Raw genomic sequence first — 10594 nt, 5'->3', positions numbered from 1 at the left:
CAATAATCATAGATGTGAAGCATAATATAAGCCAAAAGCTACAGTGTCATCACTCATAATGTCTCGTTATCATCAGTAATGCTAACTGTGATGCACATACTTGACCAAAAAAGGAAAAGGGCCAAAGAAACCATGAGAAAGTGGAAAACAAGCAAAACACTAATCAAAATTGCCATTAATTGAATAAAGATGTCAATAGCCAGAGAAATATCCAAGCACCAACAATATCACCAGAAATATCATGCACTAAAATCTAAGGAAATAAGCCAAACTGGGACACTTTTGGGTAGACTATAAAATAATTATTCCTAGATTCTCAGAGCTAGAAGGGGATGCTCAGAAGTCACCTGGTTCACCCTCCAGCCATCATGAGGGAGTTGACTGGGAATGGCAATGATTCGTTATTATTATTAGCCAGGTTACATATTTTATCTGTTATAACAAATTTTCTGTTGATTGTCAACTTACTGAAAAACTACTAGAAAAATCTACTGACCAAGCAGATGTAAGTTTATTAGACTTATTAAAGCAAAGGCAAACGCCACCTTGACAGAGTCTTAACACTAGCACTATACTCACCAAAGCCAGCATCTTTTGGATTATTTAGAGTCCTTTCTGCAGAAGGGACTTGAATTTGAACGTTTCAGAGAAAGGAGGAATTTGTAATTCTAAAATAAAAAGCTCCAAATTTAAATACCCTTAATGTTCAAGTGCTGTATGTTTGCCAAGTGATAAGGAGGGGCAAGATAATCACCTGTTAGATGATTTGCTGAAGAACCACACCAGATCCATGCTTCATAGTATAAGATAGATATATATTTTTAAAAAGGTACAGAAATACTCCAGGTGGGCCATTTCAGACCCTTCCCAAATGGAGGCTGAACCCCTGTCTGCCCATCTGATTATTATGGAACTACAGGAAGAACAATACTTTAGCATCAACTTTCATCTGTTGTTGCACAAAAATTGGAAGTATGTCCTGAACCTATGATGGGATTTAATACTGATTGGTATGAGATATCAATATACAGCACTGTCATTGAAGATGCAGATCATTCCTGTTGCATTCAGATAGGTGTTGTACTTCAAAATAGTAACAATAAGGGGACATATGCTTAATTCTTAAGATGCTGCTGTCCTCAAAATATGCTCTGTATGTCTATGGAAATGAATTCAGAATTGTGTTATGATACAGAAGAAAGAGCTATCCTGTCTCTTATTTATGAAGAGCTGTCTCTTCATAAATAAATAAATAAATAAAAATATATATATTTTTATCCAAGTCTTTAGATTTGTTTGTAAAATGACTCTTAAGTGTTTCTCAAAAAATAAATCCATCCTACTAGATGAAGATTTATTACCATAGAGGGTATTCTAGCAAATGTGACACATTCTCCCAGAGTAAAATCATCTAAATGTTATGAACTAAATGTTATGAATAAGAACAGCATTTTTGGAAATTGCATATGAATTTCCACAGCAATTTTGTTGAGATTTCCTTTGGTTTATTTGTGAGTACTAGTATAATTGTTAGATATCAGTCTTACCTTCTACTATAATAAAATAATTTGGTAGTTTGTCTCAGAAACTAGAACATGAGTTTTCCTATGAGAACGATTGCATATTATGTCTCTAATAATATCTACCATAGCTTTTGACATAAATAGAAACTTACTGAGTACTTCTTAATCGGCTAGTTGGTAACCCAGCTCCTCTAAACTAAAGGTTGTCACCCCTGGATTCACACTTTTGGCATTACCCAGGTTCTGATTTAAGTGGTTTGAATGGTTCCCAGTCATCAGTATTTTTTTAAGATTGATTGTTTATTTAAGAGAGAGAGAGAGAAAGAGCCCAGAAATGGCCCCTCAACTCTATGGTCAACTAATCTTTGACAAAGCAGGAAAGAATGTCCAATGGCAAAAAGACAGTCTCTTCAACAAATGGTGTTGGGAAAATTGGACAGCCACATGCAGAAGAATGAAACTGGACCATTTCCTTACACCCCACACAGAAAAAGACTCCAAATGGTTGAAAGACCTAAACGTGAGACAGGAATCCATCCAAATCCTAAAGGAGAACACAGGTAGCAACCTCTTCGACCTCAGCCGCAGAAACTTCTTCCTAGAAACATCGCCAAAGGCAAGGGAAGCAAGGGCAAAAATGAACTACTGGAATTTCATCAAGATAAAAAGCTTTTGCACAGCAAAAGAAACAGTCCACAAAACCAAAAGACAACCGACAGAATGGGAGAAGATATTTGCAAATGACATATCAGATAAAGGGCTAGTATCCAAAATCTATAAAGAACTTATCAAACTCAACACCCAAAGAACAAATAATCCAATCAAGACATGGGCAGAAGACGTGAACAGACATTTTTCCAAAGAAGACATCCAAATGGCCAACAGACACATGAAAAAGTGATCAACATCGCTCGGCATCAGGGAAATCCAAATCAAAACCTCAATGAAATAGCACCTCACACCAGTCAGAATGGCTAAAATTAACAAGTCAGGAAACGACAGATGTTGGCGGGGATGTGGAGAAAGGGGAACCCTCCTACACTGTTGGTGGGAATGCAAGCTGGTGCAGCCACTCTGGAAAACAGTATGGAGGTTCCTCAAACAGTTGAAAATAGAGCTACCATACGATCCAGCAATTGCACTACTGGGTATTTACCCCAAAGATACAAATATAGGGATCCGAAGGGGTACGTGCACCCCAATGTTTATAGCAGCAATGTCCACAATAGCCAAACTGTGGAAGGAGCCAAGATGTCCATTGACAGATGAATGGATAAAAAAGAAGTGGTATATATACACAATGGAATATTGTGCAGCCATCAAAAGGAATGAGATCTTGCCATTCGTGGATAGAACTGGAGGGTGTTAGGCTGAGTGAAATAAGTCAGTCAGAGAAAGACATGTATCATATGACCTCACTGATATGAGGATTTCTTAATCTCAGGAAACAAACTGAGTGTTGCTGGAGTGGTGGGGGGTGGGAGGGATGGGGCGGCTGGGTGATAGACATTGGGGAGGGTATGTGCTATGGTGAGTGCTGTGAATTGTGCAAGACTGTTGAATCACAGATCTGTACTTCTGAAACAAATAATGTAACATATGTTAAGAAAAAAAAAGAAGAAGAAGATAGCAGGAGGGGAAGAATGAAGGGGAGTAAGTCAGAGGGGGAGACGAACCATGAGAGACGATGGACTCTGAAAAACAAACTGAGGGTTCTAGAGGGGAGGGGGATGGGGGGATGGGTTAGCCTGGTGATGGGTATTAAAGAGGGCACATTCTGCGTGGAGCACTGGGTGTTATGCACAAAGAATGAATCATGGAACACTACATGAAGAACTAATGATGTAACATATGGTGATTAACATAACAATAAAAATGAAAAAAAAAGAGAGAGAGAAAGAGAGCATAAGCATGGGGAGGGGCAGAGGGAGAGAATCTCAAGCAGACTCCTGCTGAGCATAGAGCACTATGCAGGACTTGATTTCATGATCCTGAGATCTGACCTGAGCCGAAATCAAAAATAGGTCATTTAACTAACTGAGCCACCCAGGTGCCCCCAGGCATCAGTATGTTTTAAGAGTTCCCAATGATTTTAATATGCAGCCACAGTTGAAAAGCACCTCTCTACCTTTCCATAGAAGTTTAATTTTCAATGCCTTTGGTCCCTCAAATGATTCCTCCCGAAACCTCTCAAGGATCTCAAGAGCTCTTAAACACCTAGAGACCAAAATGATAGCAACTATTCATCCTTATTTTAAACATGGGAATATAAAAAGATAGAGTCATATTGGACTTCTTAACCATTCTCAAAACAAGTAGTACTTTTAAGTACCTTTAAGATGTTGAATAAATATGGCAAGTAAGTAAGAGCCAAAGACAAGAAAAGTAACAGAGCAAGTTATGTTAACTGAGGAAGAAAAAAAAGAACAAAAAACAATAGTGAGTGCAGCTTCAGATGCTCTAGATAATATACTATGCTATATATGCTATATGCTACTTATATATACAAGTTATAAAAAAATACTTATCACCCTAACCTTTACCCTAATACTTATCATCCTAATCTTAAACCTAAGCTGCAGTCAGCTAAGATCAAGTGTAGTATCATACTTCCACCTACTTACAAAACCTCCCTACTTGCGTGTCTATAGGCATTTCAAACAATGTGTTCTTAACCACTCTCTTGATTTCACCTTCCTTTTATTTATTTTAGATTTATTTATTTATTTGAGAAAGCGAGCATGCGCAAAAGCATGCGAGTAGGGGGAGGAGCAAAGGAAGAGGGACAAGCAGACTCCACTCTGAGACCAGAGCTTGATGCAGGCTTGATCTCAAGACTCTGAGATCATAACCTGAGCTGAAATCAACAGTTGGCTGCTTAACCAACTGAACCAACCAGGCACCCCTTGATTTCACCTTCCTTTAAACAAGCTCTTCCTAATGTCTTTGAGTCTCCATTGCTTAGTACCTGGCCTCGCTCACCTTGAGAACTGAAGGATGTTTATTGAATTAAATAATAAAAGAAGGAATGAATGCATTTATTGTTTTGGAAATCAGGTAATTGAAGGCTCCTGTCTTCCCTTAATATATATTATCCCTAGAAACTTCACAGCAGAATGTAATTAGAGATGGAAATAATAAATACTCCAGGGATATGATGTAGGCACTTACTTGGTCTTTCTTGCCAGGTTCCTCAGTCTTAAACATATCTTTTTCTTGTTTCCACCTCTGTAAAAAAAAAAAAAAAAAAAATCTGTTTTTGCTCTTTGACATTTGCATTAGTATTCAGTCTCCTAGCCTTGGATTTTTATTTTTCCACATGGGTTTAGCTCATCTGTTAGGAACTCCATCGGTTAGAATAAGTCACTATTACAGTTTGAAACTAAAGCCAACAGGGCCTTTCTGGTTTAACATTATAAGGAGATTCCAACACAGAAGTTCTGGAAAATTGAGCATGTTTTCTTAACTGGCACTGTTAATATTTGTAATAATAGCATATTCTTAGTGCATTCTAGGATCGGAGGCTTAAGCAAAACTACTTGGGTAATTCCAGCAACTCAGGAACTATCAGATTATCTCTCTGACATTGCCATAGATTTACTCTTTTCCTTCCATGTTAACTGCTTTGTTTATAAATAGAACAGAAGGAAAATTCATATTATAGAAATAGGGAAAGTTTAGCCTACTCCTAGACGAAAAAGATAAAGTACTATTTAATACTATTTTTTAATATTGATTTTTTTTAAAGATTTTATTTATTTATTTGACACAGAGAGAGAGAGAGAGACAGCAAGAGAGGGAACACAAGCAGGGGGAGTGGGAGAGGGAGAAACAGGCTTCCCGCTGAGCAGGGAGCCTGACTCGGGGCTGTATCCCAGACCCTGGGATCATTACCTGAGCCGAAGGCAGACGCTTAATGACTGAGCCACCCAGGTGCCCCTATTTAATACTATTTAAAACTTGTGAAATTAATCTCATTTTTCATCACATTGAAAGTATTCTCTTATCTAAATTTATTTTAACAAACTAGATATTGTGGGCCTCTAATTAATTTACATACAGGCTTTCTTTTTCTTTACAGAAAACAACCAGTACTGACACTGAGCCAGTATACAGGTATGGCTTTATGGAATGCTTATGACCAACATCCATTTTGACTGGCTGGGCACCCCTTATGATTATTAAGTATTTTGAATATCACTCCTATAAACAATCAACAAGTATCTATTAAACATCACCATGTGTAGAATACTGAGCTAGTCTCACAAGTGGATATAAACTAGTTTAAGGCTTGGCAGCTGTCCTTGATGAGATTACCAATTAGAAGTGGATAATGGATCTAAACACACGTGCACATACCACGTGTGTGAGTACACACAAACATACACAATGCAATGAAAGACATAAAGTAGCAGCTGTATCATCTGAATGAAAGTGAAAGCAGTCAGTTCAATACCATTGCAACATAAAAATACTTTTTGAGCCCCCACTAAATACCTGGCGGTCAGGATAGTGGTGAAGGAAGACCTCAATGGTGAGACCCAGGCCTTCTTATCATGGACCTCAGCATATGATAGGGCAATAAGAGGGCACAAGCTACAGAATGAACACAGGCTGGAGTGTCAAGGACAGATGAGTGAATGGCAAGAAACTTTAGCTGGGTCTTGAGAATGGGTGGGGATTGCATGAAAAGACAGTTATGCAAAAAGACTTCCAGGTAAAGAGCAGCTTAGTCAGAGCAGTTAAAATAAAAAACTATAAGGTGTGATTGGATAAAGTGGCAATTTAGATGACATCAGGGAATCTAGTTTGATTTCAGGTAGGAGATGATATACAAAGGGAAGCCAGTATATGGATGGTCCTAGAAATTAGGCTAAGTTGTAGTTGCAAAGGGAAACCTCTAGAAACAGGGCTAGACTTGAGATTTAAAAAAAAAAAAAAAAATCCCTATTGAAAACAATGCCCATCAATGGTAGACTGGCTTAATAATTTCTGGTGCATTCATTAAATGGAATGCTCTGGATCTACAAAAAAAAAACAAAAACAAAAACCTATATAAAGAATGAAAAATACCTTGGAAAAACTATATGAATTAAAAATAATCATTAAAAACCTCTCACAATAAATTTTAAGTGAACAAAAGCACGCTGCAGAACTTGGAGTTTAAAAAAAAGACCATTTCCAAAAGGTTGTGCAAAAGTTAGTTTTAGCATCTTTTTCACTAGAATAGAGTCCTAGAACTCTTCACAGAATGATCCCTGAAGTCGGCATGATGAGCTCCAGATGGCAAAAATGGAGAGATAGCAGTAACTGCTGTGAGACTTTCAAGTCTGGTTTTAGGATATTTGGCACATCACTGAATGTGTTAATGTATAACTCAATGTTTAAATTGTCATTTGCTATCCTTCATTTTTAAGGACAAAATGAGGATCTGAAGCAGGAGATTTTAGAAGGAATATGTGGAGTTGACAGACAAAGAAAGAGAACATTAGCCTGGCATGGATAACTTATGTATCACAAGTTACATATTTTAAGTAAATGTTCACTGGATCATTTAACTTAGCATTTATAACTTGTGTCAAAAATAGAAACTTTGTTAAGTGTGCAAGGTACACGACTTATCATCTTCTATGGAGAGATAGAGAAGAACCTCATCTAGGCAAGAGCAGAAATCTGCCAAACTTCTTTGACTTTGAGAAGGTTACAGACAAGGTTGACAGTGTCAATGCATGCAACATGATTTATCATGAGCTTCAGAAGGCCCTCAATAAAGTTCCACATGACAGGCGTCCATTGAAGGCAAGAGCTAAGGAGATCCAGGGTAGAGCACGGGAGTGAATAAAGAACTAGTTAAAAAGAAAAAAAAATCTGAGGACAGAAATGCTGCCGACATGTTGAGCTACATTGCCTTCCAGATAAGTTTGATAATGGCTAAGCTTTTTATATAATTGTGTTAGTTTTTGGAGTTGAGAGCGGCATCTCAAAATGTTTATTGTGATAGAATTGCAGAAACCAGAAAAACTAGGTGCTTAATAGCCTAGATAAGATTAATTTCAAGTTAAACTGCCCCTAGCCTGGTTATGTTTTTACAGATTGCCGCAGTATTTGATCAGGAAGGAAGCAGAAAATAAACACTCTCAGTGAACCAGCAAGTTGGCTTTTTAAACACTAGAAATAACTTCAACAGCTAAGATGGAGCTAATGAACCTCAAGATATGAAGGAACATATATTAGGCTAGGGAGCAGGATACCTGAGTTCCATCCACCTGTGAGCACTTCAGCAAGCCACTTCACCTTTTGGAGCCAACTCTTAATCTATGAATGAACAAATTGGAGCATATAATTTCTGAGGTTTCTTTTAAGAATAACCTTATATGATACTGTGATGATGATGATGACATAAAAGGTTTAGTATTTACCTTGAGTGGCCAGGGGATCTTAGGGATGTCTGGATAATTTCATTTCACACTTAGAGTAGAAAGAGACCCCCTCCAGTCCCAAATCTGTATAAACTGCACATAAAAGAAATTATAGTGAAAGAAATGCCAAGCATTTTCTGTAAATTAAAGTTGTTTTTACTAAATTATTGGGCCATATTTTTTGGATGTGTGCTCTCAAACAAATTAATACTACTTGCAAGAAGAAAAAAAGGAGATGCAAGTGTCTCAAATATATTGGATACATAAAAGCTGGAGTATGCATAATCATTTTGCAAGAGTTCTTAAATCTCTGTATATAAACTGTTTGAAAGTAAATTAAAATTATTCCTTAATGAAATACAAATCTGAAGTCACTTGAATAACTAATCATTTTATGACCCATGCAGTGAGTTTTTAATGCCTACTTCTACCTGATTATTTTAGATATGTCTGTGTTGTAAATTAAAAGCTACATAAATCATTAATGTGTTGATACAGATCAGTGAACTGCTTACACTATATGTGATTCCTTAGGACATACAGTGTCTGATTCACCTCCCTCCCTTTCAATTATATAACTGCCAGGCGCTTTTCCTCTGTTCATCTTCTGCGAGGTCTTATTTGGTAGAACTGCATGCCAAAGCTTTTATCACCTTCCCAACATAGTCTGATGCTTGCAATCAAAGGGGTCTCACAGTGTAAAAATGAATAGGTCCAAAACCCAATAATGTAGAGATAGAATTCTATGAAAGGATAGACTTTTTTTCTTCTTTTTTTAAAATCCGTGTTCCCAGGAAACTGTGGCAAGAAGATATAACCTTTGTACTTTTCTTAGATCAGTGTATCCTCTTTACCTTCCTTAAAAATGTCATGTTCTTTCTGTACCTTGAGTTACAGAGTTCCTGTTGCCTTGTAGGAGGGTCCTCATTTTAGCCTTCCATCAGTCTAATAATTATACTTCCTTCAGAAGCCAGCTTAAGACTGCATCATCTGTGATGCTGATTAAAGCCACTCATAATTAAAAGAAGTTCAATCCACTTTAGAGTAGTACTGAATTAAGTTTATGAGACATTATTTCTTTGAGAGGCTATAGAGAGGTAAAGATGAGGAAGATATGGCCACTGTAGTATAATGATGAACAGAATACACAAAAAACAGTCAAAAAGTGGTGTTTGCCATGAAAGAACATCAAAGAAACTGTTGGAGGTATTTAATCAAGCAAGAATTCACATAGAATTCAAAGGATGAGTAAGGAATAGCCACAGATACATGAGGGGAATCATAAACAAAAAACAAAACAAAAAATATGTTCAGGTTAAGGCAGGAAGTCAGAAGGTCAAGTATGACTAGTGCAGGGCTTATAAGTCAAAAAAATAGTTTAAATCTTAAAAAGTTGGTCTGAAATATACTGAAATGTCCCAGATATTGGGGTTTATAATTTTTTTAATCTGAAATGTAAAATGGTCATTCAAATTTTTGAATAGAGAACTAACTTGAGCAACTGTGGAAGGTAGGTGAAATAGATTAGGCCAAAATGATAAAGCCACTTAGACTTAGAAGCAAAGCATCCATTCCATTTTCATTTGACAGTTGTCTATGAGGTGTGTGTTAGATACCAGATTCCAGGCCCATTAGTGAGTAGTTTAAAAAAAAATGCCCTTACATTAAATGGAGCTTCATTCAAGTGGATGGAAACAAACATTATAGGAAATAATAAATAGATACTTTTTCTAGTGATAGTAAGGAGCATAATTCTCTGGGTTTGCTATTTTGGATAAGGTGCTCAAGGAAGGCATTCCTGAAATCATTTCACTTGAGCAGAGGCATAACTGAAGTGCAAAACTAAGTCATGCAGATATGTAGAAAATTTTGGTGCTAGTTTTCTTCCCCAGTATACTCCAATTCTTTTGAGACAGCATATGTTCTATTCTCTCTAACTGGTGTGTGTGTGTGTGTGGCAGAGTGACTAGTGCATTGTTGGTAATGTAAAAGGAAGCGTATTATGGTAGACAGAAAAAGCATTCTACCATGAATTCAGAATCCTTGGTGTGAAAAGGGATTTCCCAGAATTGCCTACAACCCTTTTGCTCAGAATTGTGTAAGAAACTTTAGCTATTGTGGGAAGCTGCAGGATACCTTGAGTAAAGGAAGCCAATGATAAATTTCTTTCCAGTAAAGTGAAGGAAGGTGTAACCTCATTAATGAACAAAAAATATAAATATATTTTTTAAATGAAGAAACAGAAAGGAAGGGAAGTAAATTATAGGAAAAAGGGGAGGTGAGAAAGAAAAGAAGAAGGTAGGATAGCATGGAAGGTGATTAGGAGAGAGAAAATTATTAGGGAACTAATGACAAACAATGTGAGAGATAATGAAATGGAAGGAAAGACATAGGAAAGTAGGACCAGACTCCTGCTTCTAGATACAGGACATAGCTGTTCAAATAATCTGTCTTATTCATTTGAATACTGATGTGCAGGGATTAGTGAGATGTGAAAGCCTCAAGAATTCTAGTTGATATTACTGGAACCTTTACAATAAATAGGCATTTTTATTAGGGATATTGCAACTCAAAACCAGACAAGAGAGCTATTTGGGACAGGAGCAGAAGACAAAAGGAAATCAAAAACAAATTGCTGCCACAAAATGGTGT

The sequence above is a fragment of the Eumetopias jubatus genome, unplaced genomic scaffold, assembly GCF_037043125.1.
Source record: "Eumetopias jubatus isolate StellerSeaLion01/CBP00866 unplaced genomic scaffold, mEumJub1_p1.0 scaffold_16, whole genome shotgun sequence".
In the NCBI taxonomy this organism is placed as follows: Eukaryota; Metazoa; Chordata; class Mammalia; order Carnivora; family Otariidae; genus Eumetopias; species Eumetopias jubatus.
Note: the sequence above shows the minus strand (reverse complement) of the source record.